The sequence below is a fragment of the Podarcis vaucheri genome (assembly GCF_965113315.1).
Source record: "Podarcis vaucheri genome assembly, chromosome: 3".
Lineage (NCBI taxonomy): Eukaryota > Metazoa > Chordata > Lepidosauria > Squamata > Lacertidae > Podarcis > Podarcis vaucheri.
The window spans coordinates 91,350,814-91,364,822 of record NC_138761.1 but is presented as its reverse complement, the minus strand read 5'-3'; the positions used below and the strand labels follow the sequence as shown (position 1 = coordinate 91,364,822).

Here is a 14,009-nt window from a genome sequence, read left to right as displayed (position 1 = left end):
GTGCATGAATGAGAGATTCATTCTCCCTGATCGTCAGAAATCACAGGGCGCATTTGCATTTTGCTCTGAGGAAAGCGTATTGGTGACTTGTCCTGTTCATGTAATATCATCTGTTTTACTTACAGATATAAAAATTGTGCTGCAGGGAGCAACACGCAAACAAAGAAATATATATATATATATATATCTGGCCTGAGGTTATTTATTTATTTATTTATATCTGGCCTGTCAGAAACACACAGCTACCATTTTCTCTATGTAACAACTTTAGTTCAGCCTTCCAGCACCTTCTTTACAAGGTGCTCTATCGCCCCCTTTGGTAGCCCAGAATAATGCATTTCTTGCTTGTTCCATAGTGACTCCAGAAACACTAATTCACGAAAGCAAAGGAGCGGCAAAGACCATCGTATACATACATGCAATGCTTTTTTTCCTTAAAAAAATGTTTAGGGGCACTCTCATTTTGACTCAAGAAAATCACCATTTTATAGTTTAAATTAGGAAAAATGAATACAGTAAATGGACAAAAGTACAAAGATCCACAAAATGTTTAGGGGTATGCATACCCCTGCGTGTCGTCCCCCCCCCCCCAAGTGTCTGGGCTGAACATCAGAACACACATTCTGAGAAGGGTACTACTTTGTGTAACAGACAGGCACATCTGCAGCAATCCTATGCATACTTCCTTCGTGGGCAGTACCACTGTTCAGATGCAATGAGGCTTACTTCAGAGTAACAGCTATACAGCTCTGACAGGCTTACAAAATCACTTCAGAACAATTATGGATTTGCTTGGGTGTAATTGCAATGCATGGATGAAACATGCCTCACTGCTTCATCCTAAAATCCAGTGTCCTGCGGCTGCAGCATCTATGATCGGGCACGGTGCTATTTTTCTAGAAAAAGTGGTGCTGGAACTCACCATGAACACTTCCCTTGTTCTCTTATAATGGCAATGGTGCCCACTTGAGAGGTGCCGGAACTGAGTTTCAGCTGGGGGAAAAACAAAACCCTGATCGGGCAGAATGATGTAGGTACATAGAAACCTGCCTTACACCAAGTCAGGCCACTAGATTGCAGTCAGGCCAGTTAGATTCCCAAGTCTAAGGTTTATTATATCTGAAGGCCTGGACTACTCCTGTAGGAGGTGGTGGTGGCAGAATAATACAGGAATTTATCCCTGACCCTCTCTTTGGTTCTACATAAAGTATTTTCTATCACTTTTGAGCTAGAGGTGGGGATTTTTAAAAATGTTCCCTCCTATAACAACCTTCACTGAATTAACAAACAAACAAACAAACAAAGCTACTGTGCTAGCTTTTGGTTAATACTGAACTTTCTATGTAGGAGCATATGCAAAAGGCGACAAACATAAACACATGCCATTTGCAGCCTGCAGTACCACAGTTCGCTCTATCAGCTTAGGCCTCTATTTTCTCATTTCCACCAGGCCAAAGAGTTGTTGTTGTTTAGTCGTTTAGTCGTGTCCGACTCTTCGTGACCCCATGGACCAGAGCACACCAGGCACTCCTGTCTTCCACTGCCTCCCGCAGTTTGGTCAGACTCATGTTTGTAGCTTCGAGAACACTGTCCAACCATCTCGTCCTCTGTCGTCCCCTTCTCCTTGTGCCCTCCATCTTTCCCAACATCAGGGTCTTTTCCAGGGAGTCTTCTCTTCTCATGAGGTGGCCAAAGTATTGGAGCCTCAGCTTCACGATCTGTCCTTCCAGTGAGCACTCAGGGCTAATTTCCTTAAGAATGGATGCGTTTGATCTTCTTGCACTCCATGGGACTCTCAAGAGTCTCCTCCAGCACCATAATTCAAAAGCATCAATTCTTTGGCGATCAGCCTTCTTTATGGTCCAGCTTTCACTTCCATACATCACTACTGGGAAAACCATGGCTTTCACTATACGGACCTTTGTTGGCAAGGTGATGTCTCTGCTTTTTAAGATGCTGTCTAGGTTTGCCATTGCCTTTCTCCCAAGGAGCAGGTGTCTTTTAATTTCGTGGCTTCTGTTACCATCTGCAGTGACCATGGAGCCCAAGAAGGTAAAATCTCTCACTGCCTCCATTTCTTCCCCTTCTATTTCCCAGGAGGTGATGGGACCAGTGGCCATGATCTTCATTTTTTTGATGTTGAGCTTCAGACCATATTTTGCGCTCTCCTCTTTCACCCTCATTAAAAGGTTCTTTAATTCCTCCTCACTTTCTGCCATCAAGGTTGTGTCATCTGCATATCTGAGGTTGTTGATATTTCTTCCGGCGATCTTAATTCCGGCTTGGGATTCATCCAGCCCAGCCTTTCGCATGATGAATTCTGCATATAAGTTAAATTAGCAGGGAGACAATATACAGCCTTGCCTTACTCCTTTCCCAATTTTGAACCAATCAGTTGTTCCATATCCAGTTCTAAGTGAAGCTTCTTGTCCCACACAGAGATTTCTCAGGAGACAGATGAGGTGATCAGGCACTCCCATTTCTTTAAGAACTTGCCATAGTTTGCTGTGGTCGACACAGTCAAAGGCTTTTGCCAAAGAGTTAGACCAGGTCAAAGAGATAAGGCGGTGCCTGGCAGTTAACAAGGGCTAGTATAGAGGAGCCTAGTAGGACAAAGATGGCGCTTAGCTCACATGGCAGGAGCAGAAGATGCTCGCTGGAAGGCCAGGGGGAAGGATCTCAGGGGTGGATTTCAATGGATATGGAGGCAGAGGTAATAACAGAAATCAAGCCAAGAATAAAGCCGCCTGCCCATTCTATTCTGATTCCTCATTTTGAGATTTTATTCCTTCCTCTGGAGACTCAGAAAAGGAGGCTGATATCATGAAACTTCAGACCAAGGAGAGAGAGCTGACAAGCCTAATCACCATGTGGAGCTGGTCACTGAATGCATCAACAGGAGCCCCAGGAGGCCTTGCCTTGAAAACGAAATTTCTGGCTGTGATGAAGCATACACAGAAAGCAGCAGCAATTGGGCATCAAAGCAGCATAGGCGGGAGGAGGGGGGCTATATTGGAGCAAGTAAGCTTCTAACGGAGCAACCTCCCCACAAACCCCTGCTGCCCATGCATCATCACACCTTTCAATAGTTTCCCAAGCACAGATTTGCAGAAATCTACACTGTTCTGGCAAAAAGAAACTCAGTAAAGAATGTGTGTGCGTCTTACTCCCCCACCCCACCGCCCAAAAAACCTCTGCCATGCCAATAAAAGGAAGTTAATTATACTTCTCTTCGCTATACTTGACATCTGTTACAAAACTCACGTCATGAATATAGTATTTCCATTTTTAAAAAGGCACCCCCCCCCAGCAGAAACATCCCTTTGCTACATTCTGAAGCATGTCAAAACTCATCAAATAACAAATGTTCTTCTCATCAGCCTCTCCAACCTACCATAAAATGGAATATACACCTTCCAAAGCTGCCAGCATTTGGTTCCCCTTCAGAAGAGCAATGTTAGTGTTTGCTTAGTTTTTCTCTGGGCAGCTGTTTTGTGTGTGTGTGTGTGTGTGTGTGTGTGTGTGTGTAATTATTTGATTGTAAGTATTAATGATGTCAGCTACATGGTTTTCAAGAATCCTGCACCTCCATCATAAGATTGATTTTCCTTTCACCTGAGAATTCTGTGGCCTGGTTCTTATACAAACAGCCTTTAAAGCTATACCCAAAGTGACGCATATGCAGAATTAGGTGTTTCAGAGCATAACTGCATAGAAAACAATCATGGCCCCCCCCCCTCCCCAAACAGCTAAAGGAACTGTAGTATGGTGTTAAGAGGGCTCAATCTAGCATCCACCCATCCACACAACAATAACAACAGTCTCCCATGGGTTCCTAGAAAGAGTGAATAACTGTGCCTAGCTTTGGACATAATGTAGAAAGGAAGTGCAAGGGCCTCGTGTTGTCAACTTCCCAAACCAAAACACAATGACTGTCGTGTGTGGGCAAGGAAGGGATAACAAGGTCCAGATTCCATGAGCAAGGTAAGAGGTTCATAACAAAATAGGAGCTACAAAGATGTCCCAGCAGCTGGTATGCCCCTCCCACCAAGCTTTTAAATATGAAGCAGGCAAAGCTCACTCACGGGACTCTCTTGCCCTATAAGTCTGTTGATCTGCGCTCTATCTGGGCAGATGCAAATGATCTCACCTGTGATTATAGCACCTAGGTTTTGGCAACAAGATTGTGTCCTGTCCCTCTACCTCCATATCCACTGCCATCTCCTCTTGCTAAGCCCTTCCCTATGTCTTTTTGAAGTTGCCCTTGCTCTCTGAGGAGGCTCTATGCTCTGCCAGAAGGGCAGGGGGGAGAGCCAGCAGCTCTGAGTCACCTCTAGAACCAAAAGGGGAGGACCTTCATCCTCCATCCCTTGGTGCCAGCCATTCAGCCCCCAATCTGCTCCTCTTCCTGGTCTATCTGGCCACCAGACCATGCTAGAGTCTGGCGAAGCTGAGAGGCGCATGACACGCACTTAAACTAACCAGGTTCCAGCCCAGTTCACAAGGGACTAATTATACTGGTAAGTTACAACATTATAAATGCATTATAAAAATGTGACACCAGTGGATGCTGTACAGCAGTCAATGGAAAATTGCATCAAGCGCCATATACGTTTTCCGCCTTAGTGGGTTTTTTTTTATATGTGTAGATCCAGCCAAGGTTTGTAATGGTTGCTCTAAATAAGAGGTAAGCATTGAAAGGCTCCTTCTCCAGTTCCAATTAAAACGTAAACCAGAATAATTTGTAGTTTACCCCCTTCCATCTACCAGACATCAAACTTAAAAAGAACAGGTTTGCACAACAAGGAGAGGTCTTGTAAACTGTGTGAAGCATTTTCAGCAATGGGTGTTTTTTTGTTGCTGTTTGGGGGTGAGGAGCTTCCCACTGCAGCGGTACCTGCTGGTGTGCTTTTGAACTGCTGGGTTGGCAGAAGTTGGGATGGAGCAGTGGAGGCTCACCACCGTCGAGCGGATTCGAACTGCCAACCTTCCGATCAGCAAGCCCAAGAGGCTCAGTGCTTTAGACCACAGCGCCACCTGTGCTGCAGCAAAGATACCTGAGCACAGAATACACAGCTATTTTGGAATACATAGAAGATAAACCATGCACAATACTGCTTAGAAGGGTGTATTAATATTCTGGCTACATGGGAAGTGTAGATCATTTTTTCCACCCAGTTGGCACCCTCCCTCCTGACAGTGCCCATATGCTGTGATTTAAGATATCTAGCATTCTAGTGCAAATGAATGCTTGATGCTGTAGTTTATTTATATTTCCACTTCCAGTAAGCAACAGAAAATATGACAATCAATATTGAATTTTGAGCCAATCAAAAGATTCCAGAACATGAGACTCCCCCTTAGGTCCCAAGGAATTTTGCAGTTGGCACAGACCTCTAATAATGACAGTCAGCTAATTGCCCTTCAGATTATGGTAATAAGAGCAGCACATAAAATTGGCCATTAGGGTTAGTCTAACAATTTCATAGCACATTATACAAAGACATAAATCTTGAAAGCACTTTTCCTTGGGGGAAGTAGGACATATATGCTACCATTTTCCACAGTGCCAAGTGTCACATAACAAAAAGTACTTCCAGTTATAGGCACAATAATCAGCAGGGAAAAAATGTTTGTCGGGTAAATGAGAATTAAAAAACCCTCTAGAGTTCACACCAGGTGAAAAGCAGGTTACACATTGGATTAATCACACCCCAGAGCCAGGAATTTGTAAAAACCAATGGGAGCTTCTGCTTCCACTCTGAACTCGGTACACAAACAGGATAAACATGAAGCAAACAAGGTTACACTGAATAAGCCAGGCAATATTTCCACCACACCGAGACGACAAAAAGGGGCGAGGGTGTTGAATGAAGGAACTGATGTTGAGTTACATAAAATGGAACTAATGACCCTGACAAGTATGTTCTTAAACCCCATTAGCTTCCTAATGGAAATAAGATGTTCTGTCAAGGAAATAAAAGGAAAGGCTGACTGGAATTTTTGAATAAATACAAGGAGTGTACTTTGAGGAACTTCAGTTCCAATCTGCTTCTAACAAAAGTAACCAAAGCTAGCATGTTCTCTCCCGGCAAAAGGAGCCAGGGGTAGGAGTAGCTGCTGGCAGCCTTGTCAAATTAACTTTTGGAGAGCTTCAAAATGCACCTCCCTTCTCTAAGAGCTTTCTTCTTCAGTATGCCTATTTGCCCAGCTGGTTGACCTTTCAATCCGCTTGCCCAGCATTGTTCAGATTGGGCAGACAAAGTGCAGGTTAGACATCCATGCTGTACCTTTAAATATCTTGATGTGGGAAGGGCCATGGCCAAATCCACGGATTCTTTTCCCAGTCCTGCCTTCCCAGCTTTCTCTGCCTGCTGTATCAAATAAGGTCCCAGGTATGACATACAGGGCAGAAAAGGATACAGAGTAAACCCTACACAAATCCAGAGTGCAGTCCCTAAGACAGCTGGATGGCACCTTGTATGCCTCTTTCTGGCAACTCCTGCAGCCAAGCTGGTGCCAAATGCATTGCTCTGCTTTCCTTTGGACCACATCAGCAAGGCTAAGAGGGGAGTCTTGTTGTCTGGGTAGCCCAGGATCTCCACACACGCTACCAGAGAGGTCACTTTGGTGCTGCTATTGCAGCAAAAACAATGCAGGAGGCAGCAGTTATGAGTTACCGGACTCTGCAACCACAGTGATTCTCCAGCTGTTTGACTTCACCCTAGGAGGTGCATTCCGTTGTCACTCAAGACAGATGGATACCAACATTATTGAAAATAACATTGAAAATGCATATGAAGGAAATTGCTGTGACAAAACGTGTATGTTAAGAAAAGTTGCATATAAAAATGCATTATTACAAAATTTTCATGAGAACTTTAAAAAATTATAATAATTCTCAACTTGATTTGGAAATATAGAGAAAAGAGTTTAAGACTGGAAAATGAAAACTGAAACTGACAAATTTGCCTATCCTTAACCCAGGCACAGCTCTGCTAAACCTGCCAGTCAGACTTGATTCCCTCCACATCCCTTCTTGGACTATTTCCCATTTTGACTCCCTCAAGCCTGTCCCTCCCAATTAAATGAGGCAGAGCCACCAATTAAATTCCAATTTGAAGTTGGTTATTGCAATCCCCATCAGATGCATACCCGGAAGATGTTCTCCAAACATCTCAGACACACACCGGATGCAGCTGCTGCACCTGTTGCAAGTTTAGTATTGTCAGATACTGTCCAATGCTTAATTACATTTGCATGCTTTTTATTTTAAAAAAAAATAAGCAATTATACCAGCTCAGCCGTTGCAGCATGAGACTCTTAATCTCAGGGTCATTGGGCAAAAGATTCCTGCATGGTAGGCGGTTGGACTAGATGACCCTCTTGGTCCCTTCCAACAATACAATTCTATTATTCCAAACGAAATTGAGATGAAATGTTATCCAGTGCCAGACTACCAATATGAAACTATGACCTCTAGGCATGGCCCATCAAGTGGCATCCTCTCCCCTTTGTGTGCATGCACTGCAACCCTGACCTTAAGTAATTTGTGGACTTGGGCCCCCGGGCAGGAAAACTATGGTTAGATAAGTACACAGGAAGCACACACAAGATAACACAATTCCATGCAACATGTGTGTGTGTGTGTACGCGTGCCAAGGGCCACTTAGAAGAAGAAGAAGAGTTTGGATTTGATATCCCGCTTTATCACTACCCAAAGGAGTCTCAAAGCGGCTAACATTCTCCTTTCCCGTCCTCCCCCACAACAAACACTCTGTGAGGTGAGTGGGGCTGAGAGACTTCAGAGAAGTGTGACTGGCCCAAGGTCACCCAGCAGCTGCATGTGGAGGAGCGGAGACGCGAACCCGGTTCCCCAGATTACGAGTCTACCGCTCTTAACCACTACACCACACTGGCTCTTAGGAAGGGAATGGGGTCCCTTTTTGCTCTATGCTGATCCTCCCCAATGGAAATGGTTCTGCTCATGTAGAGATGGGTTGTCTTCTTCACTTCATTTGCTTCTTCTCCACTATTTATTTATTTATTTATTGTACAATACAATTAACAGCAGAACACAAGAAGTCGCATTGATTTCTAAGGATTAAACAATGAAATAAATTGCAATAAAAAATTTAAAAAATCTGGAAATATTTGAACCCACAAATCTGCAGATTCGATGCACACACTTATGCGCTCATACACAGAATACAGAGAAATATACTGTGGATGTTTAAGTAAGTCACTACTCTGCTCAGTGGGTCTTACTCCCTATTAAGTATGTTCAGCATTGCAGCCTAAATTTTGAAAACACAGTGCAATACTACAGCATGTAGGTCTGCTCAGAAGTATGTCCCATTAGGTTCAATTGAACTTACTCCCAGGTAAGTAGTATAGGATTGCAGTGCCAGAGGAAAAATACTTCAGTGTTATCTATTATAATGCAATGAATATTCTAGCAAATAATCCAATTAAATCATTACTTCAACATCATTTCATTATTCTGCCCTCTGGGTTAATGTTATTGGTTTGGTGATTTCCCATGTCATTAGAAATAGTTCTTCAATCAAAGGTTTCCATGCTTTTCCAATTTCTACTCTTGCTCCTGAAAAATTTGCTACTAGATTAAGTCTCATGGTGATACTACTGTGACCTCTGAGTGAAGAAATGCACAGTTCTAGAAATTCATTATTCAGCTAAGATATCACACAGTTTTTCATTATAAAGAGAAAAGTGTTTTGTTTTTATTAGGATTTATAGTTTACCTTGGCCTTCTGTTATAATAAATTTTAATTTAACCTTTTTAACTTTAAGCAATGCTCAAAGTGTGACAGCTGAGCAAATGCCCTTTGGATTAATCGATCTGGACATTTGGGGAGCAGACATATTCCACACACCAGAAAGGACTATAAAATGCATCTGTGCCATTTATGGCCCTCAGCTCTGCAATAAACAAACAAACATTCTGTTCCATGTGGATTTCCATTTTCGAATCTATGCAGCAGGATATGCTAAAGGGAGATATGCCTTCCTGCTCTGCCTGCTAAATGGTGCAAAATCGTGAATGGAGCAATGTGATATTTAGCCCACAAAGCTATAAAAGTATAGATTTCTTCAGAATGTCAGTTCATGGTTTGTAGTACCCCGAAGCAATTAAGGAGAATGAGAACCTCAGCACTAGGGGCCATATCTACCATAAAGATGGCTTTTGGTTGCAAGAATGTCATAAAATATAAAGGAATCTGTACTTTTTCCATCCCTTATTATGTACACATACTTTCTTCCTCATTGCCCCAGTGATAAATGGCACACCTGCACCCTTATATCCCAGTGCTTTCACTGAGATCATCCAGAGAAGTGCTGTGAGTTGCTCCCATGTTACAAAGTCCTGAATGGCCTCGGCTACCAGCCAACCATTTAGCACTGCAATCCCAATGCTGTGGAACACTCTTCCAGCCGAGGTTCAGAAGGCATCCTCACTTTTCACTTTCAGATGTCTCTTGAAGACTTTTTTTTTATGCTGACGTGTCTGTTTGAAGCTTGTTTGACCGCCCAATCATTTCTGCGCTCTTTTTAATGATACCTTATTGCTGTCCACCATCCTGATGTTTCAGTATATAAATGGTGGCATATAAATACTTTTCTAAATAAATAAATGCCTGGAGCACATCTACCTTGCTAGCCACATAGGACAGTCTGCCAGGACCTAAATAAAATGTACATCCTGATAAGTTGTGCATAGTGTTAGTCATGACTAATTTAAGTTACACTGTTTACATTGGCAGTCCTTTCCACACTTACTTCAGAATAACTCCCAGGGCTGGTATGTCCATGTGGCAGACTGAGACAGATGCCTCAGGCAGTGGAATCCAAGGGGTGCATCCATAGGACTGCCCACACAAAACTGAAGAAGCAAGGAGAAGCAGCTGCAGCAGCTACTGGCAAGAGCCCTGAAAAATCGCACAGAACCTTCTGAAGACCCAGTAAGTGAGACTGCGGAAGGACTGAGTGCACACACGACAGCACCTTCCCATTTTTGCCTCAGGCGGCGAAAAGGGCCAGGCAGCCTGTGGTAACTCCCATTGACCATGGTGGAGCTTCATTCCAAGTAAACATGAATGGGAGGAGGTTGTTAAGCTGCAATCCTAAGAAACCATTCTTGGCTGTGAGTCCTGGAGGACCTGCTCTCTGCCTTTTCTCACCTGGTCTAGGAGGGTGGTGCCCTGATCGACTCCAGCTAAAAAGGCTGATACTGCTGAAGAGGCCATATACCCTCTTGGCTGTCTCTTAGCGTAGACCCAGTATGTTTCCAAGCACAATTCAAAGTGTTGGTGCTGAGCTTTAAAGCCCTAAATGGCCTCGGTCCTGTATACCTGAAGGAGCATCTCCACCCCCATTGTTCTACCCGGACACTGAGGTCCAGCACCGAAGGCCTTCTGGCGGTTCCCTCCCTGAGAGAAGTGAGGTTGCAGGGAACCAGGCAGAGGGCCTTCTCGGTAGCGGCGCCTGCCCCGTGGAACACCCTCCCATCAGATGTCAAGGCAGTAAGCAACTATCTTACTTTTAAAAGACATCTGAAAGCAGCCCTGTTTAGGGAAGTTTTTAATGTTTAATGCTGTACTGTGTTTTTAATATTTGGTTGGAAGCTGCCCAGTGTGGCTGGGGAAACCCAGCCAGATGGGCGGGGTATAAATAAATTATTATTATTATTATTATTATTATTATTATTATTATTATTATTATTATTAAGCCTGAGCTTCCACAGTTGTTGCCCACCATGAACCAACCATCGGCAGGGCTGGCAGTAACAGCAGCAGATATACCGTATTTTTCGCCCCATAAGACGCACTTTTCCCCCTCCAAAAATGAAGGGGAAATGTGCCTGCGTCTTATGGGGCGAATGCAGGCTTTCGCTGAAGCCTGGAGAGCGAGGGGGGTCAGTGCGCACCAACCCCTCTCGCTCTCCAGGCTTCAGGAAGCTCTGCGCAACTCTCGGGAGACCGGCTCCGAGGGTTGCGCAGAGCTGCCTGCAGTCCCGGGACCAGCGCAGCTCTGCCCAGCCACCGGGAGCCGGGGGAGAAGCTCCGCCCCGCTCCCGGTGGCCGTGCAGAGCTGCCTGCGGTCCTGGGACCAGCGCAGCTCTGCGCCGCCATCCCGAGCGGGGCGTTAAGTCCCGCCCCGCTCGGGATGGCGGCACAGAGCTGCCTGCCGTCCCGGGACTGCAGGCAGGTATACGCCGCCATCCCGAGCGGGGCGCTAAGTCCCGCCCTGCTCGGGATGGCAGCGCCCCGCTCGGGATGGCGGCGCAGAGCTGCCTGCCCTCCCGGGACTGGTGCACTTCTCCCCATCGCCAGCCCCACAAGCTCGGGGGACAGCGGGGAGGCAGAGCGTGCCTTCCCACTGTTCCCCGACCTGGTTCTTCCAGCCCCGCACCTGGGGGGGAAATAATTTTTTTTCTTTATTTCCCCCCCAAAAAACTAGGTGCGTCTTATGGGCCGGAGCGTCTTATGGGGCGCAAAATACGGTAGTCCATGCTTATGATAATATTTTATTCTCTTGTTAATTATGCTGTTTAAAATGTGCATTTTATATTTGATTTCCTTTAGTAATGTTTTGTTTTGAAATGTTCAAGATAATATTTTAGTTTCCTTTTGCTTTGAATGTATACTTTATATTTGACTTTCTCCAGTAATGCTTCATTCTGGATTGTTTTATTTTATGTTTTAATGTGTTGTAAAGCATTTTGAGTTTTTTTCTTAAAATTACAAAGTGGTATAGAAATGACATCATCCTAAAGCATGTATCCTTGGTGGTAAACGCCACCCAAATTATCTGGCATGGTTTCCAAATATACTAGATTTGAATTAGGCTGCAAATTGGGAGTTGCATTTGCTGGCCAGTTTATTTTATTATTCAGCATACATGGAAATACATAAGGCACTCATAAAAAAAAGAAAGTCACAACCAAATTGTTCAGACTGCCTGCATTTCATTTCTTAAACAAACTGCCTTTTATCTGGCTCACATCTGTCACAGCAAATCTCAGCAGCTGGTCAAAAGGAACATCTGTCAATCTCTCGCTACCTCTAAGAATGTTCATTACAGAAAAGAAACTTGTGCAAACCCGTTATTGATTCAAGGATGCTGTCAGCTGCCTTGATAAGCAGTAGAAGTAGCCTCTTGGGCTTACATAACACCAAAGGTTCATTGCTGATGAGGAACATTTCCAAGAAGAGAGTGCTTTGTTACAAGTGGGTAACTTCAACTTCTGTTTCTATACTCTCAAAGCACTAAACTTTTTACTGTTGTGCAAAGTTTTGCAAGAAAAGCTTTCAGCGCTTTTTAGAATGTCTCCATCTCAGGCTGGAATGCTTAAGATGAAAAAGCATTTTCCATAAGCAAGCACTCTCAAGACACACGCAGTGTGCCTCTCTTTTTGGAATGAAATCTGCTAGTATTGCCAGTTCAAGAGCCATAGGCTGCCTGTGATGGAAAGCAGAGTATTTTACCTTGCCTGAAGGCATGTCCACATTGTACCATCTCAGCCTCTGGGGTGTAGCACTGTAGTGTAAATCAGTAGCACACAAAATCCTTTGGAAAAGGTTGCTTCTTTTCCCTTGGCCACTCCACACTCAAAGCAAGAATACCAGCCTAGGATAATCCATAATTTAGGTAATGTAAAGGTAAAGCCTTTTTTTAACTCTGTGCCTTCTCTCATTCTTATTCTTTGGCCTGTTTTAAACAACCCCCCAGTACCTCTTCCCATAACAGTGGAAACTCCCATGTTGGTCAACAGATTATGAACCAGAAAATATTGACTACTACAATCCAAACCAATAGGCCACAGCTCAATGTCAGAGGAAACAGCTAATGGTGTTAGTGTGAGAAACATTCATTTCTTTCATCTGACCCACACTGTTTCTTATTATGCTCATTGAATCAAGAGTGGTGAAACCGAGGCCCTCCAGATGTTGCTGGACTCCAGAGCTTTTTCCCCCAGCTGGAACTCAGTTCCAACACAATCTCAGGTGGGCGCCATTGCCATTATGGGACAATAAGGGAGGTATGCACGATGAATTCCAGCACCTCTTTTCTAGAAAAATAGCACTGTGTGGACACCAACTCCCATTCAGCCCCAGCCAACATGGAGAATAGTCAGGGGTGATAGAAGTTATAGTTCGGCAACATCTGGAGAAACACAAATCTCCGATCCCTGCAGTAACTGTGGCTAAAAGTACATTGTGGGTGCTGCCATTTTAAATACCTCTGGATCTGACTAGTTTTGGAGATTCTTGTAATGTTATTCACAATACTGGGGGGGGGGGAGAGAGATTTTTTGATGGTCTAGCATTGTCCACCAAACAATTCTTGCCCACTGAAAATATATTTTGTGATAATAGAAAATTGCCATTTTGAGTTGCATATATCTTCAAATTATGCTAGTATATTGGTCAGGAGTGAAAAATAATGATATCATAGTAAGTGATTCCATGCCTACTCAGAGGTAAGCCCTACTGAGTTCAGTGGGGCTTTATTCCAAGTAAACAGGAATTGTATCCTAAAGTAGCTACTAATGATAATGACTAGCAAAGAACATTATAAGAGAATTTGCTCTATAGAGTGGGTGTATCAACTACCACTGTTATAAATACTACTTTATTCCAGAATGCATTAAAATCACGAAAGGTTAAAGAAAACTTGATTATCTCACCAGTAAAGTCGCTATGCTTTCATTTCAAGTACATACTCAATTTTGCAATTAAAGTAATGATTTAAAAAACAAAAAAACCACATTTTTTGTGCCGTGGCTAATTAATTCAAGATTCAGAAGAGTGACACATTTGATTTAAGACTGCAAATCTTAGAAGTGGAGGTTTGTACAGTTTGGAACAAAAATACTAAGGGTTCGGTAGTGATTTTTGAAACACGTCTCTATTTACATAGTGTTGTATCTAGTGTGGATTTGTGTTAGCAGAGAGCACTTCTATTGGTGCAAGGTAAGGTGTCTG

At 43.7% G+C, this 14,009-nt stretch overlaps 1 protein-coding gene across 11 annotated transcripts in view; it reads right to left on the bottom strand.

The window, feature by feature from the left end:
• KHDRBS2 (KH RNA binding domain containing, signal transduction associated 2) overlaps positions 1-14,009 on the bottom strand; it is a 431,403-nt gene that overhangs the window by 282,286 nt on the left and 135,108 nt on the right. The gene's annotated exons all lie outside the window — the stretch shown is intronic.